The sequence below is a fragment of the Pristiophorus japonicus genome, chromosome 33 (assembly GCF_044704955.1).
Source record: "Pristiophorus japonicus isolate sPriJap1 chromosome 33, sPriJap1.hap1, whole genome shotgun sequence".
NCBI classification, from domain to species: domain Eukaryota; kingdom Metazoa; phylum Chordata; class Chondrichthyes; family Pristiophoridae; genus Pristiophorus; species Pristiophorus japonicus.
In genome coordinates, this window is record NC_092009.1 from 1,907,344 (window position 1) to 1,931,916 (window position 24,573).

Consider the following 24,573-nt stretch of genomic DNA (forward strand, 5'->3'; position numbering starts at 1 on the left):
GTCCCATTTCACACAGCTGTGGAAGTCCCTGGTAATCTCTATCCATCGATTAATTCTGTATATATTGCTTAAATGTGTTTCTCTCCTCGCCCTTCGCTATCCTATCCACACTGCCGTTGGCTATTAATTCTGAATGTGAAACATTTTACCAAGCTTCTAATTTTCCAAATTCAACTCAGGCAAAGAAATTGGTCGAGAAATGTTATTAAATGGATTTCAGTCATCTCTCTCTCTCTGGAACGTTTGTAACTGGTTAAATAAATGTTGTCTTGGTTTACTAGACCATTCACCCGATGGCTAAAGATCAACGACCTGAAACGTATCTGTGTTACTCTCTCCATGGGTGCTGCCTGACCTGCTGGGCATTTCCATCATTTTCCTTATCCATTTCACATTTCCAAGATCCACAATATTTTGCTGCTGTTTTCACCTAATGCTCAGTATGGTTACTGACACACACAGTCACCTAATTGAAGGTAAGGTTACTGACACACATTTTCACTTAGTTCCGGTATTGTTCCTGACCTAACACTGTCACCTATTTTCGGTATGGTTAATGACACACACTGTCACCAAATGTCCAGTATATTTATTGACACACAATGTCACCTATGTTCGGTATGGTTAATGACACACCATAACCTAATGCTCGGTATGGTTACTAACATCCACTGTCACCTCATGCTCAATATGGTTAATTACACACAGTCACCTAATGTCCAGTATGGTTACTAAGACACACAGTTAATTAATGTTCGTATGTTTAACGACATACAGTTACCTAAAGTTCGGTATGGTTTATGACACATTCTCACCCAATGCTCGTTATAGTTGCTGACACACAGTCGCCTAATGCACGGTATGGTTACTGGCCCAGAAACAGTTACCTAATGCTCGGTATGGTTACTGGCACACACACAGTCACCTAATGGTCGGTATGGTTAATACCACATCGCACCTCATGCTTGGTGTGGTTACGGACACACAATGGCACCCAATTCTCGATATAGTTACTGACACACACAATGCCACATAATGCTCGGTATGGTTACTGAAATAAAGTCACTGGAACAAATCCTGGCAGATCAAAATTATAGTCTGAAACGTCCAGTAATCTTTCAGTTCCAGTCAGTGTCTCCTTTGCAAACCTGTGCAGTTCTGCATTCGTGGCACTGCTTCTTATGGTCAGAATAGAGGATTACAAGGATAACTTACGTTCTCACAAAATGTTATTCAGACAGAACTCTCTTGCCTTATTCCATATCTTTGTCATGAATTTACACGTGGATGCCATGTCTATCTGGCACAGTTCTCTATCGCCTCCTGCTATATTTCAGGATAAATAATCTCAGCTAATTTCAACGAAGTTTTGAGAATATGAATGTCTATTCATATTTTCTCCTCTAATTTTCTGTACACAAGTGAAATCCAACAAGTGAGAAAGTCCATGGACACATCTCTTCCATTTTTGTTAACATACTTTACCAAATCATTCGCTGAAACTTTGCCTGAGGGATAACTCGCCTGGTCTCGATACTAATACAAGCATTTTGTCGGGCATAACCTGGTCAAAGATAACTACTTATTTTATTTTGGTGCTTATGTTTTGCAATTTTATTTGGAATATCTTCCATTCAATAAGCGACAATTGGAGTATTGCAACAAAAATGCATAAAACTAAATCTTTTATACACTTCTCTCAGACCTTTTATATTTGTAACGACAGTGCATACGTATTCACTATCTTAGCATTGTCATGTTATATCCGTACATTTTAAATACAATTGCCAGTAATCATTGCAATACCGACGAAAAAGGTTTAGCATTTTGGTGTTTCATTCATTTCTCTTCGAAATATAATGGATATTCTAATCAAGTGTGAATCCAGCGCGATATCCAAGCACCTAATCCAGGGGCACAGAAGTGAATTACACTGCTACAAATTCTGACTGACGCCGGGACACGAAGGTTTCCTGAGAGCTTCTGATCCTTTTTGTCCTCTTACCTGGTGCGGCGCTTTTGACTGCAGGGATAAAGGTAGTTCTATCATTTGACCTCCCATTGATCAAACATCAGTTAATTTCCAGTTGTATTTACTTCCATTTCATTTATTGATTCCACGATGAATTATTGATAATTCTTAAAGTAAACCCTATATTAAGCGTACCGGGTAAAATAATTAGATTATTTCATCGAATGTTATAGATACAAAGAAACATAGAGAACCTCGGCGCAGAATTGGGCCATTTCGTCCCATCTTGTCCACGCCAGCCGAAAAAAGCCACACGGCTCATGGTCAGCATGCCTGAAGGTTACATCTAAACGTTTGAACAATTAACCATGGCCGAAAGGTAAACAGCAGCCAGTCCATCCTGTGTGCCGGATACAACTGCGACATCCATTCCATCGAAATATTCTACACTTCCACCCAGCCCGAACCATCTGATCTCTTGGGAGGCGCAGGAAACAAATAAAAACCCAGGCGAACTGAGGAAAATCAATCTGGGAAAATTCATCTCCGACCTATCCAGGCGATCGAAATGAGTACAGGAGATCAGCATGGCCGTATTCGATTCGCTGCCGTACTTACCATCGTATCTGCGTCAGCCAACAACAGGTTAAGTATTCTATTCCCACTTGAGAGTACTAGTTACGTAATCCTGCAGGTTACGCCATTTTAAGTTCCAACCATGTCCATTTTAAATGTGGTGATGGTTTTTGCATCCATCTCCTTTTCCAGGCATTTCGGTCCAGTAATGCAGAACCCTCTGCGTGAAGAAGCACCGCTTCAATTCACCTCTGAACCTTCCAGCAACCACCTTAAACTGCTCGGAATTGAAACCTCCACAAATGGAAATTGGCCGTTGCTATCGACTATATCCAGACCCCTCAAAATGTCGTAGACCGCAGTGAAGTCTCCTAGCAACCTCGTCTGTTCCAATTAGAACAAACCCAGGCTATCCACTCTGGACTCACAGTTACGATTCTCAATTTAAGGCAGCATTAGCGCCCTCTCTATTGCAATCACGTACTTCCTATAACATGTTACCCAGAACTGCAAGCAGTATTCCAGCTGTGGCCTAACGAGAGTATTATACAATGTAAGTATAACTTCCCTGCAACTGTATTTGATGCCTCGACTAATGATGTGCGGAATGATGAGTAGACTGATGTGTAGAATGACGATGTGTAGCATGATGTGTAGAATGATGTGTAGAGTGATGTGTAGAATGATGTGTAGAATGATGTGTAGAATGATGTGCAGAATGATGATGCAGAATGATGTTTAGAATGATGATGTTGAAAACGATTTGTAGAATGCAGAATGATGTGAAGAATGATGTGTAGAACGATGTGTAGAATGATGTGTAGAATGATGTGCAGACAGATGTGAAGAATGATGAATTGAAGAATGATGTGCAGAATCATGTGTGGAACGTTGTGTCGAATGATGAGTAGAATGATGTGTAGAATGTAGTGTAAAATGATCTGTAGAATAATGTGTATAATGATGATGAATAGAATGATGTGTAGAATGATGTTGTGTAGAATGATGTGTAGAATGATGAGGTGTAGAATGATGTCTGGAACGATGTGTAGAATGTTGTGTAGAAAGATGTCCAGCATGATGTGTGGAATGATCTGTAGAATTAGGTTTAGAATGCTGATGTGTGGAGCGATGTGTAGAATGATGCGTAGAATGATGTGTAGAATGATGATGTGTGGCATGATGTGTGGAATGCAGAATGATGTGTAGAATGATGTGTAGAATGAAGTGCAGAACAATGTGAAGAATGATGTGTAGTATTATGTGTAGAATGATGTGTAATATGATGTGTATGATGATGTGTAGAATGATGATGTGCAGAATGATGTGTAGAATGATGTGTAGAATGATGTGTAGAATGATGATGTGTAGAATGATGTGTGGAATGATATGTGGAATGATTGTAGAATTATGTCCAGAATGATGTGCAGAATTATTTGTAGAATTATGTGTAGAATAATGATGTGTGGAATGGTGTGTAGAATGCAGAATGGTGCGTATAATCATGTTAGAATGATGTGTAGAATGATGTCGGGAATGATGCGTAGAATGATGTCTAGAATTATATGTAGAATTATGAGTAGAATGATGTGTTGAATGAAGTGTATAATTATGTGAAGAAAGATGTGTAAAATGATGTGGAGAATGATGATGTGTGGAATTATGTGTAGAACGATGTGCAGAATGATGTGTAGAATAATGAGAAGAATGATGTGTAGAATGATGTGCAGAATAACGTGTAGAATGATGTATAGAATGATGTATAGAATGATGTGTGGAATAATTTGTGGAATGATTGTATAATGATGTGTCGAATGGTGTGTAGAATGATGTGCAGAATGATGATGTGTAGAATGATGTGTAGAATGCAGAATGATGAGTAGTATAATGTGTAGAATAATGTGTAATACGATGTGCAGAATGATGTGCCGAATGATGATGTCTAGGATGATGTGTAGAATGAAGGGTGGAATGAAGTGGTGAATGATTTTGTTTTGCATGATGTGTAGAATGATGTGTTGAATGATATGTAGAATGATGCGTAGAATGATGTGGAGAATGATGTGTAGAATGTTGCGTAGAATGATGATGTGTAGAATGATGTGTGGAATCACATGTAGAATGATTGTAGAATGATGTGTAGAATGATGTGCAGAATGATGTGTAGAATGGTGTTGCATAATGATGTGTAGAATGATGTGGAGAATGATGAGTAGAATGATGTCTAGAATGATATGTATAATGATGTGTAGAATGATGATTGTTGAAAACGTTGTGAAGAATGCAGAATGATGTGTAGAATGATGTGTAGGATGATCTGTAGAATGATGTCCAAAATGATGTGTAGAATGATCTGTAGAATTATATTTAGAATGATGATGTGTGGAATGATGTGTAGAATGCATTATGATGCGTAGAATGATGTGTAGAATGATGTGTAGAATGATGATGGGTAGAATGATGTGTAGAATGATGTGTAGAATGACGTGTAGAATTATGTGCAGAATGATGTGTAGAATCATGTGTAGAATGATGTGTTGAATGAAGTGTAGAATTATCTGTAGCAAGATGTGTATAATGATGTGTAGAATGATGATATGTAGAATGATGTGTGGAATGATATGTAGAATGATTGTAGAATGATGACTAAAATGAAGTGTAGAACGAAGTGCAGAACAATGAGAAGAATGATGTTTCGTACTATGTGTAGATTGATGTGTAATATGATGTGCAGAATGATGTGTAGAATGATGTGCAGAACGATTTTGTGTAGAATGATCTGTAGAATAATGAAGTCTAGAATGATATGTAGAATGATTGTAGAATGATGTGTAGAATGATGTGCACAATGATGTGTCGAATGATGTGTATAATAATGATGTGTAGAATGATGTGTAGAGTGATGTGCAGAATGATGATGCAGAATGATATTTAGAATTATGTGTAGAATGATGTGCAGAATGATGAAGTCTAGAATGTTATGTAGAATGATTGTAGAATGATGTGTAGAATGATGTGCACAATGATGTGTCGAATGATGTGTATAATAATGATGTGCAGAATGATGATGCAGAATGATATTTAGAATTATGTATAGAATGATGTGTAGAATGATGATGTGTAGAATGATGTGTAGAATGATGATGTGCAGATTGATGACTGGAATGATTTGTCGAATGATGTGTAGAATTATGTGGAGAATGATGTGTAGAATGATGTTTAGAATGATGTGTAGAATGATGATTATTGAAAATTATGTCTATAATGCAGAATGATGTGTAGCATGATGTGTAGAACGATGTGTAGAATGATGTGTAGAATGATGATGTTTAGAATGATGTGTAGAATGATGATGTCTAGATTGATGACTGGAATGATTTGTCGAATGAAGTTTAGAATGATATGTAGAATGATGATTATTGAAAACGATGTCTATAATGTAGAATGATGTCTGGAATGATGTGTAGAATGTTGTGCAGAATGATGTCCAGAATGATGTGCAGAATGATCTGAAGAATTATGTTTAGAATGATGATGTGTGGAATGATGTGGAGAATGCAGAATGATGTGTAGAATGATGCGTAGAATGATGTGTAGAAAGATGTGTAGAATGATGTATAGAATAATTTGCAGAATGATGTTGTGCAGAATTATGTGGAGACTGATGTGTAGAATGATGTGTAGAATGAAGTGTAGAATATTGTGTGCAATGATGTGTAGAATGAAGTGTAGAATCATGTGTAGAATGATGTGCAGAATAATGTGTAGAATGAAGTGTAGAATTATGTTGTGTAGAATGAGATGTATAATGATGTGCAGAATGATGTGTAGTATGATGTGTAGAATGATGTATAGAATGATGTGCAGAATGCTGTTTAGAATGATGTGTCAAATGATGTGTGGAATGTTGTCAAGAAAGATGTGCGGAAGGATGTGTAGAATGATGTGTAGAATGACGTGTCGAATGATGTGTAGAATGATGTGTAGAATGATGTGTAGTATTAGGTGTTGAAAGATGTTTAGAGTGAAAGTGGACAGATATGTAAAATGATTTGTAGAATGACGTGTCGAATGAAGTGTAGAATGAGGTGTTGAATGAAGTATAGAATGAGTTGTAGAATGATGTGTAGAATGATGTGTAGAATGATGTATAGAATGATCTGTAGAATGATGTTGTGCAGAATGATGTGGAGACTGATGTGTAGAATGATGTGTACAATGAAGTGTAGAATGATGTGTAGAATAATGTGTAGAATGATGTGTGGAATGAAGTGTAGAATGATGTGTAGAATGATGTGTAGAGTAATGTGTAGAATGAAGTGTAGAATTATGTTGTGTAGAATGAGATGTATAATGATGCGCAGAATGACGTGTCGTATGTGGTGTAGAATGATGTCAAGAAAGATGTGCGGAATGATGTTTAGAATGATGTGTAGAATGATGTGTCGAATGATGTGTACATTGATGTGTAGTATTAGGTGTTGAATGATGTTTAGAATGATGAGCAGACAGATATGTAAATTAATTTTTAGAATGATGTGTCGAATGAACTGTAGAATGAAGTGTAGAATGAAGTATAGAATGATGTGTAGAATGATGTGTGGAATGATGTGTAGAATGATGTGTAGAATGATGTGTAGAAAGTTGTGTAGAACGATGTGTAGCATGCTGTTTAGAATGATGTGTAGAATGATCTTGTGCAGAATGATGTGGAGACTGATGTGTAGAATGATGTGTAGAATGAAGTGTAGAATCATGTGTAGAATGATGTTTAGCATGAAGTGTAGAATCATGTGTAGAATGAAGAGAATGAAGTGTAGAATTATGTTGCGTAGAATGAGATGTATAATGATATGCAGAAGGATGTGTAGTATGATGAGTAGAATGATGAATAGAATGATGTGCAGAATGCTGTTTAGAATGATGCGTAAAATGATGTGTCGAATGATGTCAAGAAAGATGTGCGGAAGGATGTGTAGAATGATGTGTAGAATGATGTGTCGAATGATGTGTAGAATGATGTGTCGTATTAGGTGTTGAATGATGTTTAGTATGATGAGTAGACAGATATGTAAAATGATTTGTAGAATGACGTGTAGAATGAATTGTAGAATGAAGTATAGAATGATGTGCAGAATGATGTGTAGAATAATGTGTAGAATGATGTGTAGAATGATGTGTAGAATGATGTGCAGAATGTTGTGTAGAACGATGTGTAGAACGATGTGTAGAATGATGTGTAGCATGATGTGTAGAATGATGTGTAGAATGATGTGTAGAATGATGTTGTGTAGAATGATGTGTGGAATGATGTGTAGAATGAATTGTAGAAATAAGTGTAGAATGATGTGTAGAATGATGTGTAGTATGAAGTGTAGAATGATGTGTAGAATGATGTGCAGAATGAAGTGTCGTATGATGTGCAGAATGATGTGTTGAATGCGGTGCAGAATGATGTGTATGAAGGATGTGTAGAATGATGTGTGGAATGGTATGTAGAATGATGTGCAGAATGATGTGTGGAATGATGTGTAGAATGTTGTATGGAATGATGTGTGGAATGGTATGTAGAATGATGTGCAGAATGATGTGTAGAATGAAGTGTAGAATTATTTGTAGAATAATGTGTAGAATGATGTGTAGCATGAAGTGTAGAATGAAGTGCAGACTGATGTTGTGTAGAACGATGTGTACAATGGTGTGTAGAATGATATGTCGAATGATGTGTCGAATGATGTGTAGAATGATGTGTAGAATGACGTGTAGAATGATGTGTAGAATGATGTGTAGAATGATGTGTCATATGATGTGTAGACTGAAGTGCAGAATGATGTTGTGCAGAATGATGTGTAGAATGATGTGCAGAATGATGTGTAGAATGATGTGTAGAATGTTGTGTAGAATGATGCGTAGAATGATGTGTAGAATGTAGTGCAGAATCACATGTAGAATGATGTGCAGAATGAAGTGTGGAATCATTTGTGGAATGATATGTAGAATGATGTGTGGGATGATGTGTAAAATAACGTGTAGAATGAGATGTATAATGATGTGTAGAATGATATGTAGAATGATGTATAGAATGATGTGCAGAATGTTGTTTAGAATGATGTGCCAAATGATGCGTAGAATGATGTTGTGTAGAATGACGTGTAGAATGATGTTTAGAATGATGTGTAGAATGATGTGCAGACAGACACGAAGAATGATTTGTAGAATGATGTGTAAAATGATGATTAGAATCATGTTGTGTAGAATGATGTGCAGAATGATGTGCAGAATGATGTGCAGAATGATGTGTAGAATGATGTGTAGAATGATGTCATGTAGAGTGATGTGTAGACAAATGTGCAGAATGATGTGTAGAAAGATGTGTAGAATGGTGTGTAGAATGATGTGTCGAATGATGTCTAGAATGATGTGTAGAAAGATATGTAGAATGCTTTGCAGAATGATGTGTAGAATGATGTGTCATATGATGTGTACAATGAAGTGTAGAATGATGTTGTATAGAATGATGTGTAGAATGATGTGAAGAATCATGTGTAGAATGATGTGTAGAATGATGTGTAGAATGATGTGTAGAGTGATGTGTAGAATGATGTGTAGAATGACGTGTAGAATGACGTGTAGAATAATGTTTAGAATGATGTGTAGAATGATGTGTAATATGATGTGTAGAATTATGTGTCGAATGATGTGCAGAATGTTGTTTAGAATGATGTGTAAAATGATGGGTAGAATGTTGTGTCGAATGATGCATAGTATAATGTTGTGTAGAATGATGTATCGAATGATGTGTAGAATGATGTGTAGTTTGATGTGTAGAATGATTTTGTGTAGAATGATGTGCAGAATAATGTGTAGAATGATGTGCAGAATGATGTGTAGAATGATTTGTAGAAATATGGTTGGAATGATGTTGTGTAGAATGATGTGCAGAATGATGTGCAGCATGATGTGTAGAATGATGTGTAGAATGATGCGTAGAATGATGTGTAGAATGATGTGTGGAATTATGTTAAGTAGAATGATGTGTAGAATGATGTGCAGAATGATGTGTAGAATAATGTGTAGAATGATGTGTATAATGATGTGCAGAATGAAGTGTAGAATGATGTGCAAAATGATGTCGAGAATGATGCTGTGTGGAATGATTTGTAGAATGAAGTGTAGAATGAGGTGTAGAATGATATGTAGAATGATGTGTAGAATGATGTGTAGAATAATGTGTCATACGAAGTGTAGAATGAAGTTGTGTCGAACGATGTATCCAATGATGAGTGGAATGATGTGTAGAATGACGTGTAGAATGACGTGTAGAATGATGTGTAGAATGACGTGAAGAATGATGTGTAGAATGATGTGTAGAATGATGTGTAGAATGCTGTGCAGAATGATGTGTAGACTGATGTTAAGTAGAACGATGTGCAGAATGATGTGTAGAATAAAGTGTAGAATGATGTGTAGAGTGATGTGCAGAATGACGTGTAGAATGATGTGCAGAATGATGTGTAGAATGATGTGTAGAATGATGTGTCGAATGATGTATGGAATGTTATGTAGAATGATGTGCGGAATGATGTGTAGAATGATGTTGTGTAGAATGCCGTGTACAATGATGTGCAGAATAATGTTGTGTAGAATGACGTGTATTATGACGTGTAGAATGATGTGTAGACTGATCTTGTGTAGAATAATGTTGTGTGGAATGATGTGTAGAATGATGTGTAGAATGATGTTGTGTAGAATGATGTTGTGTAGAATGATGTTGTGTAGAATGCTGTGTACAATGATGTGTAGAATAATGTTGTGTAGAATGACGTGTATTATGACGTGTGGAATGATGTGTAGACTGATCTTGTGTCGAATAATGTTGTGTGGAAAGATGTGTCACATAATGTGCAGAATGAAGTGCAGAATGATGTTGTGTAGAACGATGTGTAGGATGATGTGAAGAATCCTGTGTGGAATGATGTGTAGAATGACTTGTAGAATGATGTGCAGAATGATATGTAGAATGATGTATGGAATGTTATATAGAATGATGTGCAGAATGATGTGTAGAATGATGTTGTGAAGAATGCTGTGCAGAATGATGTGTTGAATAATGTTGTGTAGAATGATATGTGGAATGATGTGTAGAATAATGTGTAGAATGATGTGCAGAATGATGTAAAGAATGATGGAAAGAATGATGTGTAGAATGATGTGTAGAATGATGTAGAGAATGACGTGTAGAATGATGTGCAGAATGAGATGTAGAATGATGTGTAACAAGATGTGTGGAATGATGTGTAGAATGATGTGTAGAATGATGTGTAACAAGATGTGTGGAATGATGTGTAGAATGATGTTTAGAATGATGTGTAAAAAGTTGTTTCGAATGATGTTTCGAATGATGTGTAGAATGATGTGTAGAATGATGTGTAGAAAGGCTTGTGGAATGATGTTGCGTAGAATGATTTGGAGAATGATGTGTAGAATGATCAGTAGAATGATGTGTAGAATGATGTGCAGAATGATGTGTAGAATAATCTTGTGTAGAATGATGTGTAGAATGATGTATAGAACGATGTGTAGAATGATGTGCAGATTGATGTGTAGAGTGATGTGTAGAGTGATGTGTAGAATGATGCATAGAATGATGTGTAGAATGATGTGCAGAATGAAGTGTAGAATGACGTGTACAAAGAAGATGTGTAGAATGATGTGTAGAATGATGTGTAGAATGATGTTGAGTAGAATGCTGTGCAGAATGATGTGTAGAATAATGTAGTGTAGAATGATATGTAGAATGATGTGTAGAATAATGTGTAGAATGATGTATAGAATGATGTGTAGATTGATGTGCAGAATGATGTAAAGAATGATGTGTAGAAATATTTGCAGAATTGATGCGTAGAATGATGTGTAGAATGACGTGCTGAATGATGTGTAGAATGACGTGTAGAATGATGTGTAGAATGATGTGTAGAGTGATGTGTATAATGATGTGTAGAATGATGTATAGAATGATGTGTAGAATGATGTGTAGAATGATGTGTTGAATGATGTGTTGGATGGTGTGTAGAATGATGTTGTGTAGAATGATGTGCAGAATGATGTGTAAAATGACGTGCTGAATGATGTGCAGAATGATGTGTAGAATGATGTGTAGAATGATGTGCAGAATGATGTGCAGAATGATGTAAAGAACGATGTGTAGAATGATATGCAGAATGATGTGTAGAATGATGTGTAGAATGAAGTGTAAAATGATGTGCAGAATGATGTGTAGAATGATGTGTAGAATGATGTGTAGAATAATTTGTAGAATGATGTGTAGAATGATGTGTAGAATGATGTTCTGTAGAATGATGTGCAGAATGATCAGTACAATGATGTGTAGAATGATGTGCAGACTGATGTGTAGAATACTGTTGTGTAGAATGACGTGTATTATGACGTGTAGAATGATGTGTGGACTGATCTTGTGTGGAATAATGTTGTGTGGAATGATGTGTAGAATGACGTGCAGAATGATGCGTCGAATAATGTGGAGAATGCTGCGCAGAATGATGTGTAGAATGAAGTGTTGAATGATGTGTAGAATGATGTGTCACATAATGTGCAGAATGAAGTGCAGAATAATGTACTGTAGAACGATGTGTAGGATGATGTGAAGAATCCTGTGTGGAATGATGTATAGAATGACATGTAGAATGATGTGCAGAATGATGTGTAGAATGATGTGTAGAATGATGTGTCGAATGATGTATGGAATGTTATGTAGAATGATGTGCAGAATGATGTGTAGAATGATGTTGTGTAGAATGCTGTGTTCAATGATGTGTAGAATAATGTTGTGTATAATGACGTGTATTATGACGTGTAGAATGGTGTGCAGACTGATCTTGTGTGGAATAATGTTGTGTGGAATGATGTGTAGGATGTTGTGTAGAATGATGTTGTGTAGAATGATGTTGTGCAGAATGATGTTGTGTAGATAGATGTGTAGAATGATGTGCAGAATGATGTGTAGAATGATGTGTAGAATGATGTGTAGAATAATGTTGTGTAGAATGAAGTGTCGAATGAATTTGTGTATATTGATGTGTAGAATTATGTGTAGAATATGTAGAATGCTGTGTAGAATGACGTGTAGAATGATGTGCAGAATGATGTGTAGAATGATGTGTAGAATGATGTGTCGAATGATGTATGGAATGTTATATAGAATGATGTGCCGAATGATGTGTCGAATGATGTTGTGAAGAATGCTATGTACAATGATGTGTAGGATAATGTTATGTAGAATGAAGTGTATAATGATGTGTAGAATGATGTTGTGTAGAATTATGTTGTGTAGAATGATGTATAGAATTATGTGTAGAATGATGTGTCGAATAACGTATGGAAGTTATGTCGAATGATGTGCAGAATGATGTGTAGAATTATGTTGTGTAGAATGCTGTTTACAAAAATGTGTAGAATTATGTTGTGTGGAATGATGTGTAGAATGATCTGTAGAATGATGTATTGAATGATGTGCAGAATGATGTGTAGAATGATGTGTAAATTGTTGTGTCGAATGATGTGTGGAGTGATGTTTAGAATGATGTGTCGAATGAGGTTCTGTAGAAAGATGTGTAGAATGATATGTCGAATGATGTGCAGAATGTTGTGCAGAATGATGTTGCTTCGAAAGATGTGAAGAATTATGTGTAGAATAATGTGTAGAATGATGCGTAGAATGATGTATAGAATGATGTGTAGAATGATGTGCAGAATGATGTGTAGAATGATGTGTAAAAAGACGTGTAGAATGATGTGTAGAATGATGTGTCGAATGATGTGCAGAATAATGTGTAGAGTGATATGTAGAATGATGTGTAGAATGATATATAGAATGATGTGTAGAATGATGTGGTGAATGATGTGTAGAATGATGTGTAAAAAGATGTGTAGAATGATGTGTAGAATGATGTGTAGAATGATGTTGAGTAGAATGCTGTGCAGAATGATGTGTTGAATAATGTTGTGTAGAATGATATGTGGAATGATGTGTAGAATAATGTGAAGAATGATGTGCAGAATGATGTAAAGAATGATGTAAAGAATTATGTGTAGAATGATGTGGAGAATGATGTATACAATAATATGTAGAATGATTTGCAGAATGATGTGTAGAATGATGTGTAGAATGATGTGTTGAATGATGTGTAGGATGATGTGTAGAATGATGTTGTGTAGAATGATGTGCAGAATGATGTGTAAAATGATGTGCTGAATGATGTGCAGAATGATGTGTCGAATGATGTGTAGAATGATGTGCAGAATGATGTGTAGAATGATGTAAAGAACGATGTGTTGTAGGAGGTAGGCACCTTTAGAATATACCAGAATACTAGGCATTAGGCACCTGCTAGATATATCTAAACGCATATAAGTTTAAAGTGGACACACACATAAAATGGCTGCCCAGGCATGATGGGAAATCAGGTAGTCAAGCTGTGAACTGTTGAACGTTCAATGACCAAGCAATAACCCTGTGAGGCCCACTGTAGGAATGCCTGGGATGCGTGAAGACAGAGATACGAAGGAAACCTACTCCTGTGAACAAGGTCATAAACCAACTAATTGCCCAGGAAGAAAGATAAGAGGGAAACCATCTCCTGTAAACAAGGTTATAAACCAATTATTTCTCCCAGATGGAATAACTCGTGAGAGAACCTATAAAGTCATCGATCAGTCCAAGCTGACAATAACCGAACATATGGTTCCCTGGATAAAAGGGGAATTCTATTGGGTTAAAAGGACCTATATATAATCTATAATCGTTGTGATTGGCTTGTGTCCAGCCGTGATGGGCTGTGTAGCTGTAGTAAACTGTTTTGTAACTGTTGTGAAACATATAAAGGTGCATGTAACCCTTTGTTCGGTGGAGAGAAACCTGGATACAGTCCTGAGTTTTTCCTCCCCGCTGAGCGTAATAAAAGCCGCATCAGCATTGGAACCGACTCTGAGTGTTGAGTGATTCTTCTGAGAAAACACTAACGCTAACAATGGCGTAGTCGACGGGATTTCCCGGAGTCGTTGGACGCCCTTGGAAAAAACCCAGGTGAGTATAAAAAACAATTTTTAAGTATAAATGGTGCGGAAGGTGGAAGTTGGTTCATCGACATGAGGAGATGGTCTAATATCTCAATCGCCTAGCCTGAGCCTGAATTAAGAGGACTTTTGTCCCACATGATGGCCAGGAACCAAGAAGGCGTAGGGAACACATTTAGACCGTGGGATCGTGATACCGAGAGACATCTTCCGGACCCAGTAGTGTAATTTGAAATACACCGGGTTAGAACCAAGCGGTGTACAGCGGCTAACGGAATCCAAACCTATGAACAGGGTCGGACCAACGGGCTGAGCGGAGGTAGGTAGTCGTTAAGGATACGTAGAGCACTGCGGGAATTGCTTAAACACGTTTTTAAGAATTGTATAAGTTTGTGTAATAGCAGAACTTGTGACCTGACAGTAGCCAAGAAACAGTTTACTACAAGTCGCGCTGGAAAGAAAGCGGACCTCTGAGAGTAGATTCCTAACGGTACTAGTCCTACCCAGGAATGGCCATGAAAACAAGTAAACTCGAGTGGGGACCAGAAGTGTCGCTTACTCGCTACCTGGCGGAAAAACAAAAGAAGCTAATTGAAAAAATGATTAAAGCAGGGTGGAATCCTCAGGAACTAGTTATGTGAGGAATTATTTAGATAAAACTATGAATTCCCTGAAAGGTCATGGATCCAAAAATAGAGCCGGCCAAAACAAGAAGAGAGATTGTTGTGAACGTCTGATCGTTGAGTGAGAAGTGTCTGTGTGATTTTTGACTGCAGAATGAATTTTTTTATAATTTCATGTTCCGAAAGCCTGGTTGGAAGAGGAATGCAAGTGTCTGTTTATTTTAGAAACAGAGTGAAAGTCTTTTTTTAACCCTTTGTAATGTTGTCCTGTATGTGGGAAGTTTTAAGACATTTAAGTTAGAAACGCAGGTGTGGATTCATTGGATGATAAGTTACGGAGCTAGGAAAATAGGTTTGTTGAGCAAAATATTTATTTGACATGCTCACTTACTTGCAGAAAGGAAACATGCAATGATTGATTTGGTTGAAAGACATACATTTAGTCTCGGAATGAGATAAAGAATGCTTTAAAAAAAAAAGTTTTAAATAAAGATTGAAATTACAAAGTTTGAATTGGGATTTTGAGATATTCAGAGAAGGCACAGGAAATACTGAGGTGGATTTAAAAAAAAGAAAAAGATTAAATTAAATCTGATCAGGTCAAACTCCTGGGCAAGTGGCGAGCTATCTGCGAAGGTGTAAAAGGAACTTTTGGAAAAATGTTAAAAAACAGCAAGCTTTAGTAACGAATTTGAAACTGGAGCATTTTGAGATAACGAAAGGCAGCCCTCAAACTCTCAAATCAGGACTCCATTCCAGTTAAGAAAAAAAAGAAAAAGATAAAGACGCCACTTTGAAAGTAAGCAAATGATTTTAAATTAACAACTTTATGGAGTTACGAACCCTCCGTGTAAAATACAAAACCTAATTTGAAGAAAGAAAAAAAGATATAACGGACTAAATGGAAAAAGACATAACTTACTAAATACTTGTTGATGTTTGCTGTGAAAAAGATATTGGTTTAATTAGAAGGAAAAAAAAATTGAATAAGTAAAAAACACTCTACATGGATTCGAATTTTCAATTATGAAAAAGTTTCAATGCAGTTTGAAAAGATTTCCAAAATGGACAGTGTTTATCAAAATGTTCTGAACAGTCTAAACAAGCAGGAGGGTTTTGAAGATAACGAGGAGAAAGAGAGAAATAAAAAAAAAACAGAATTGAACTTCAGTAAACAAAATTGCTATTGTATGTGTGGTCTTGTTTTAAAACAATTTAAAAAAAAATTCTTTGGCAAGTACTTGAATTAGAAGTTAAGAAAACATTGGAGTTTACTCTAATGATTTATGCTGTTTTTAACGGATTCCTAATTTCGAAGCAGTTTTGAAGGCACAAAGACTTTTTTTCAGATGATTACGTGAAGTCACTTAATTACATCAGGTCTTCTTACAAACCTGGATAGGAGTTAACCCTTTCCATTGACAGCCATTTTATACTGAACATTATTAATTTGGATTTCTTAATAGGAAACAAAAAGACTCACCTAACAGAGGAAACAAAAATAAAAACAGAACTAGCTTATGTAATAATACTTGCCTGATACAATAAAGAAATAGATATTCAATAAAACAAATTGAAGAGTTAAAAGCGAACATAAACAGGCTGGAAGAGATAACAGGACTAGACGGATAGTGCAGTGCGCAGCAATAGCACCATCACCTCTGGCAATAGAGCCAATGTAACCCACGGTGGGTAGGTGTAGTCCACAAACCCAACCTAACGGTAAAGCAGACAGCGATGTTTGGAGGAATAGCTTTGGCCTTGGTCATAGGAGTTTGGGTAATATTTAAGTGGGTAAAGACACGGGCACACGCCCTACAGATTCAGCTCGAAATGGTACGATTATAACCTTGTCCTTCTGATTTTGCAGGATGACAGGGACACTCGTAGAGCAAAAAATTTAACCCCTGGTGACGACCAGTCCGTCTGTTTAAAATTACAGATAATACTTACCGGAATGGGAATACGAAAGGCGCCACTCGTAATATGGATAGCCCTGCGACATGCACGTACCCTGGGCAACACCGACGGATAGCAGAGCACGCTGGAAATAAACAACTACCTGAACTATGGAGTCTTGTTTAATTTAACGGAAGGAATGTGCATCCCAGCAGCCAGGGACTGGAGCAAGGACAGGACTTATTTTAATGCATGGTTACAAGTGAATCCTAATAAGAATCCTAATAAGAATAAGAGTATGTGTACAGTGCTCCACGGGTATAAGGAGCAGATGCATTAAACGGAGGGATGTCAAAGGACCTGATGAATGTACTTTCGGCATAATTTGCGCGCCTCCGGGACAATCCCAGAAATCAGTCATCCGCAAGAAGGGAATGGGGCTGTGTGGGTATTACGAGGAGGCGGGGGCAGCTGCAATATCATTGTATGTATGTTTCTCACCCGCTCCGACACCGCGCCCCATAAGAATCACTACATTGCTCGAGGAACTGCCTTGCCCCATAACTACGAAGGGACCAGAGAATGGGATTGTAATGTACAACGAGGGGCAACTGTTGTATGATAATGTTAAACATGAAATTGTGCCTGTTCTGATCAATATTTCAGGCATCCAGATGCCGGAATACTGTACAGAACAGTCAAGGAAGATGTACAATGTATTAAGTAAAGTTGTAATGCAGCAGGCTGCCGATGCAATGGGTGCCAGTAGGTTCTGGGGGCAGGGGTTAGCCCCCAGGATGAAGAGGGAAATAGTTAATGATGTTGCTACCGTTTTCAATACAGGGAACTCCGTAGTGAACTCGATAGACATACAAGGATTAAATGATAGGGTGGAACAGCTTAGAGGGGTGATGAAGGGGTTATTGGAGAGGGTGGAGCAAAACCAGGAAGACCAAGCCAACCTAGGAAAGGAGGGTGCCAAAATCCAGCTGGATGGCATCTCAGTCCTGGAAGCTCAAGCCAGAAGCATCAATCACCTCATTGATAGAGAACAGGAAGATACAGGGAAAGCAAAGACAGGGGCAACTCTGTCACGCTTATGGTCTGTGGATGGTGGGACAGATCCGCCACAATCTCGACCAGATCCAACGCGGGGAAGTACCCGATTGGATAGACAGTTCACATTTAGCTCAGTTGGCTAACCAAAGGGGGACACTGGATAATTGTACTCTGAAGGGACTGACCAGAGTATACCCAGCAATTCCAGATTGCCAGATGTGTAGGACTACCGGGATAAGGATAGTCCTGATGATCCCTATAGCCACGCCGGACTCAGGGCCGTTCCCCCTATACCAACGAGAGAATATCGGAATAATACGGGAAAATGGCTCCATACGCTACTACCTGACCACCACTTCTGCCGTTCGTCGAAACAACATACTTACCGGGATTTCCCTAGCAGGTTGCAAGCAAAAGGGGGAAATCACAGTATGCCCTCACCCGGTGGGCAGAGGGGAGCGAGACGAGTGCGGGTTTAACCGAAACGACGGGTGTGTACTAGAAATAGTGCCCGCACACATGCACTTCGCGAGGGCAGGCTACGGAGGGAAGGGAAGATACTGCGTCTCTACTACTGAGCGTTCATTCCAGTATAATGACCTGCAGTTCCCGATAGCACAGCCAAACTTTTGCTTTACACCACTACGACCTGTCGCGATCGGGCAAGCGCATATCACCCAGGTTAGGCGCCGGAAGTCCGAAGTTATTGAGGTAACCGATCAGCTCCATGATCATTTACAGGATTATGATGAACCAGATCAGGTCCTTATCCCACATCTAACCGAAGTATTACGAGAGTTGAGGCTCAGAGTGGGTCAATCCGTAAAGCTCTCCCACCAACTACATAGTAAAATCAAAGTACTGGAAGAAGATACCGAGGTAGACTTACAAAGTCAGAGTTTGTGGAGAAAGGTCTGGGACTGGGGAATAAATGTGAACATCCACCCATGGATTCGAATAATTTCACATATACTGGTCGGGATACAATTGATCTTAGCAATAACATGGGGCGTAATGGCCTGCCAGGCATGCAGACACCACGCACAACGAAGACGGACATATCACCGTTCCCCGGCTACTAAACAAGGCTGTTTTATAAGGGGGCAGGAGGATTTGGGTTTTGTCAATTCGATTTAAGCAACCTGGACTCCTGAAACCGCGTGACTGGCCAGCACGTTGAGGCAGGGAGTACCGGGCCATGCACAAAACCTAATAAAGGTCGAATGGTCGGTTAAAAGGGGACTAGGACTAGTCCCTTTACCGAAAGGGGAAGTTGTTGTAGGAGGTAGGCACCTTTAGAATATAACAGAATACTAGGCATTCGGCACCTGCTGGATATATCTAAACGCATATAAGTTTAAAGTGGACACACATATAAAATGGCTGCCCAGGCATGATGGGAAATCAGGTAGTCAACATGTGAACTGTTGAACGTTCAATGACCAAGCAATAACCCTGTGAGGCCAACTGTAGGAATGCCTGGGATGCGGGAAGACAGAGATACGAAGGAAACCATCTCCTGTGAACAAGGTCATAAACCAATTAAATCCCCAGGAAGAAAGATAAGAGGGAAACCATCCCTGTAAACAAGGCTATAAACCAATTATTTCTCCCAGATGAAAGAACTAGGGAGAGAACCTATAAAGTCATCGATCAGCCCAAGCTGACAATAACCGAACATATGGTTCCCTGGATACTAGGGGAATTCTATTGGGTTAAAGGAACCAATATGTAATCTATAATCGTTGTGATTGGCTTGTGTCCAGCCGTGATGGGCTGTGTAGCTGTAGTAAACTGTTTTGTAACTGTAGTGAAATATATAAAGGTGCATGTAACCCTTTGTTCGGTGGAGAGAAACCTGGATACGGTCCTGAGTTTTTCCTCCCCGCTGAGCGTAATAAAAGTCGCATCAGCATTGGAACCGAATCTGAGTGTTGAGTGATTCTTGTAAGAAAACACTAACGCTAACAGATGTGTAGAATGATATGCAGAATGATGTGTAGAATGATGTGTAGAATGATGTGTAGAATGATGAGCAGAATGATGTGTAGAATGATGTGTAGAATGATGTGTAGAATGATTTGTAGAATGATGTGTAGAATGATGTGTAGAATTATGTTCTGTCGAATGATTTGTAGAATGATCAGTACAATGATGTGTAGAATGATGTGCAGACTGATGTGTAGAATAATGTTGTGTGGAATGATGTGCAGAATGATGTGCAGAATGATGTCTGTAATGATGTTTGGAATTGTGTGTGGAATGAGATGTGGAATATGGTGTGGAATGATGTGTGGAATGATGTGTGGAAGGTTGTGTGGAACGATGTGTGGAATGATATGTGTAATGAGTTGTGGAATCATGTGTGGAATGATGTGTAGAATGACGTGTGGAATGACGTGTGGAATGAGGTGTGGAATGATGTGTCAATAATGTGTGGAATGAGTTGCGGAATGATGTGTGGAATGAGCTGTTGAATGATGTGTGGAATGAGCTGTTGAATGATGTGTGGAATGATGTGTAGAATGATGTGTGGATTTTTGTTTGGAAAAATGTGTGGAATGTTGTGTGGAATGAGATGTAGAATGATGTGTGGAATCGGTGTGGAATGATGTGTGGAATGTTTTGTGCAATGATGTGTGGAATGCTGTGTGGAATGATATGTGGAATGATGTGTGGAATGAGGTGTGGAATGATGTGTGGAATGAGATGTGGATTGATGCGTGTAATGATATGTGGAATGAGGTGTGGAATGATATTTGGAACGCTGTGTGGAATGATGTGTGCAATGATGTGTGGAATGATGTGTGGAATGATGTGTGGAATGATGTGTGGAATGATGTGTGCAATGATGTCTGGAATGCCGTGTGGAATGATGTGTGGAATGATGTGTGGAATGATGTGTGGAATGATATGTGGAATGATGTATTGAATAATGTGTGGAATGATGTGTGGAATGAGGTGAGGAATGATGTGTGGAATGAGGTGTGGAATGATGTTTAGAATGATGTGTGGGATGATGTGTGGAATCATATGAGAAATGATGTGTGGATTGATGTGTGGAATGATGTGTGAATGAATTGTGGAATGAGGGATGGAATGATGTGTGGGATGATGTGTGGAATCATATGAGAAATGCTGTGTGGAATGATGTGTGAATGAGTTGAGGTCACAGTTTAAGGATAAGGGGTAAGCCATTTAGGACCCAGATGCGGAGGAACCTCTTCACCCAGAGAATGGTGAACCTGTGGAATTCTCTACCACAGATAGTTGTTGAGGCCAATTCACTAAATATTTTCACTAAATATATTCAAAAAGGATTTAGATGAGGTCCTTACTACTAGGGGGATCAAGGGGTATGGCGAGAAAGCAGGAATGGGGTACTGAAGTTGAATGTTCAGCCATGAACTCATTGAATGGCGGTGCAGGCTAGAAGGGCCGAATAGCCTACTCCTGCACCTATTGTGGAATGATGTGCGGAAGGTTGTGTGGAACGATGTGTGGAATGATATGTGTAATGAGTTGTGGAATCATGTGTGGAATGATGTGTAGAATGACGTGTGGAATGATGTGCAGAATGAGGTGTGGAATGATGTGTGGAATGATGTGTGGAATGAGATGTGGAATGAGGTGTGGAATGATGTGTAGAATGAGCTGTTGAATGATGTGTGGAATGATGTGTAGAATGATGTGTGGAATTTTGTTTGGAAAGATGTGCGGAATGTTGTGTGGAATGAGGTGTGGAATGAGGTGTGCAATGAGGTGTGGAATGACGTGTGGAATGAGGTGTGGAATGATGTGTGGAATGATTTGGGGAATGATGCGTGGAATGATATGTGGAATGATGTGTGGAATGAGTTGTGGAATGAGGTGTGGAATGTTATGTGGAATGAGGTGTGCAATGTTGTGGAATGATGTGTGGAATGAGGTGTGGAATTATGTGTGGCATGATGTGTGGAATGATATGTGGAATGATATGTGGAATGATGTGTGGAATGATGTGTGGAATGATGTGTGGAATGATGTTTGGAATGATGGGTGGAATGAAGTGTTGAAAGAAGTGTGGAATGATGTATTGAATGATGTGTGGAATGAAGTGTGGGATGATGTGTGGAATGATGTGTAGAATGATGTGTAGAATGATTTGTAGAATGATGTGTAGAATGATGTGTAGAATTATGTTCTGTCGAATGATTTGTAGAATGATCAGTACAATGATGTGTAGAATGATGTGCAGACTGATGTGTAGAATAATGTTGTGTGGAATGATGTGCAGAATGATGTGCAGAATGATGTCTGTAATGATGTTTGGAATTGTGTGTGGAATGAGATGTGGAATATGGTGTGGAATGATGTGTGAAATGATGTGTGGAAGGTTGTGTGGAACGATGTGTGGAATGATATGTGTAATGAGTTGTGGAATCATGTGTGGAATGATGTGTAGAATGACGTGTGGAATGACGTGTGGAATGAGGTGTGGAATGATGTGTCAATAATGTGTGGAATGAGTTGCGGAATGATGTGTGGAATGAGCTGTTGAATGATGTGTGGAATGAGCTGTTGAATGATGTGTGGAATGATGTGTAGAATGATGTGTGGATTTTTGTTTGGAAAGATGTGTGGAATGTTGTGTGGAATGAGATGTAGAATGATGTGTGGAATCGGTGTGGAATGATGTGTGGAATGTTTTGTGCAATGATGTGTGGAATGCTGTGTGGAATGATATGTGGAATGATGTGTGGAATGAGGTGTGGAATGATGTGTGGAATGAGATGTGGATTGATGCGTGTAATGATATGTGGAATGAGGTGTGGAATGATATTTGGAACGCTGTGTGGAATGATGTGTGCAATGATGTGTGGAATGATGTGTGGAATGATGTGTGGAATGATGTGTGGAATGATGTGTGCAATGATGTCTGGAATGCCATGTGGAATGATGTGTGGAATGATGTGTGGAATGATATGTGGAATGATGTATTGAATAATGTGTGGAATGATGTGTGGAATGAGGTGAGGAATGATGTGTGGAATGAGGTGTGGAATGATGTTTAGAATGATGTGTGGGATGATGTGTGGAATCATATGAGAAATAATGTGTGGATTGATGTATGGAATGATGTGTGAATGAATTGTGGAATGAGGGATGGAATGATGTGTGGGATGATGTGTGGAATCATATGAGAAATGTTGTGTGGAATGATGTGTGAATGAGTTGAGGTCACAGTTTAAGGATAAGGGGTAAGCCATTTAGGACCCAGATGCGGAGGAACGTCTTCACCCAGAGAGTGGTGAACCTGTGGAATTCTCTACCACAGATAGTTGTTGAGGCCAATTCACTAAATATTTTCAATAAATATATTCAAAAAGGATTTAGATGAGGTCCTTACTACTAGGGGGATCAAGGGGTATGGCGAGAAAGCAGGAATGGGGTACTGAAGTTGAATGTTCAGCCATGAACTCATTGAATGGCGGTGCAGGCTAGAAGGGCCGAATAGCCTACTCCTGCAACTATTGTGGAATGATGTGTGGAAGGTTGTGTGGAACGATGTGTGGAATGATATGTGTAATGAGTTGTGGAATCATGTGTGGAATGATGTGTAGAATGACGTGTGGAATGATGTGTAGAATGAGGTGTGGAATGATGTGTGGAATGATGTGTGGAATGAGATGTGGAATGAGGTGTGGAATGATGTGTAGAATGAGCTGTTGAATGATGTGTGGAATGATGTGTAGAATGATGTGTGGAATTTTGTTTGGAAAGATGTGCGGAATGTTGTGTGGAAAAGGATGTGGAATGATGTGTGGAATCGGTGTGGAATGATGTGTGGAATGATGTGTGGAATCGGTGTGGAATGATGTGTGGAATGTTTTGTGCAATGATGTGTGGAATGCTGTGTGGAATGATATGTGGAATGATGTGTGGAATGAGGTGTGGAATGATGTGTGGAATGAGATGTGGATTGATGCGTGTAATGATATGTGGAATGAGGTGTGGAATGATATTTGGAACTCTGTGTGGAATGATGTGTGCAATGATGTGTGGAATGATGTGTGGAATGATGTGTGGAATGATGTGTGGAATGATGTGTGCAATGATGTCTGGAATGCCGCGTGGAATGATGTGTGGAATGATGTGTGGAATGATGTGTGGAATGATATGTGGAATGATGTATTGAATAATGTGTGGAATGATGTGTGGAATGAGGTGAGGAATGATGTGTGGAATGAGGTGTGGAATGATGTTTAGAATGATGTGTGGGATGATGTGTGGAATCATATGAGAAATGATGTGTGGATTGATGTGTGGAATGATGTGTGAATGAATTGTGGAATGAGGGATGGAATGATG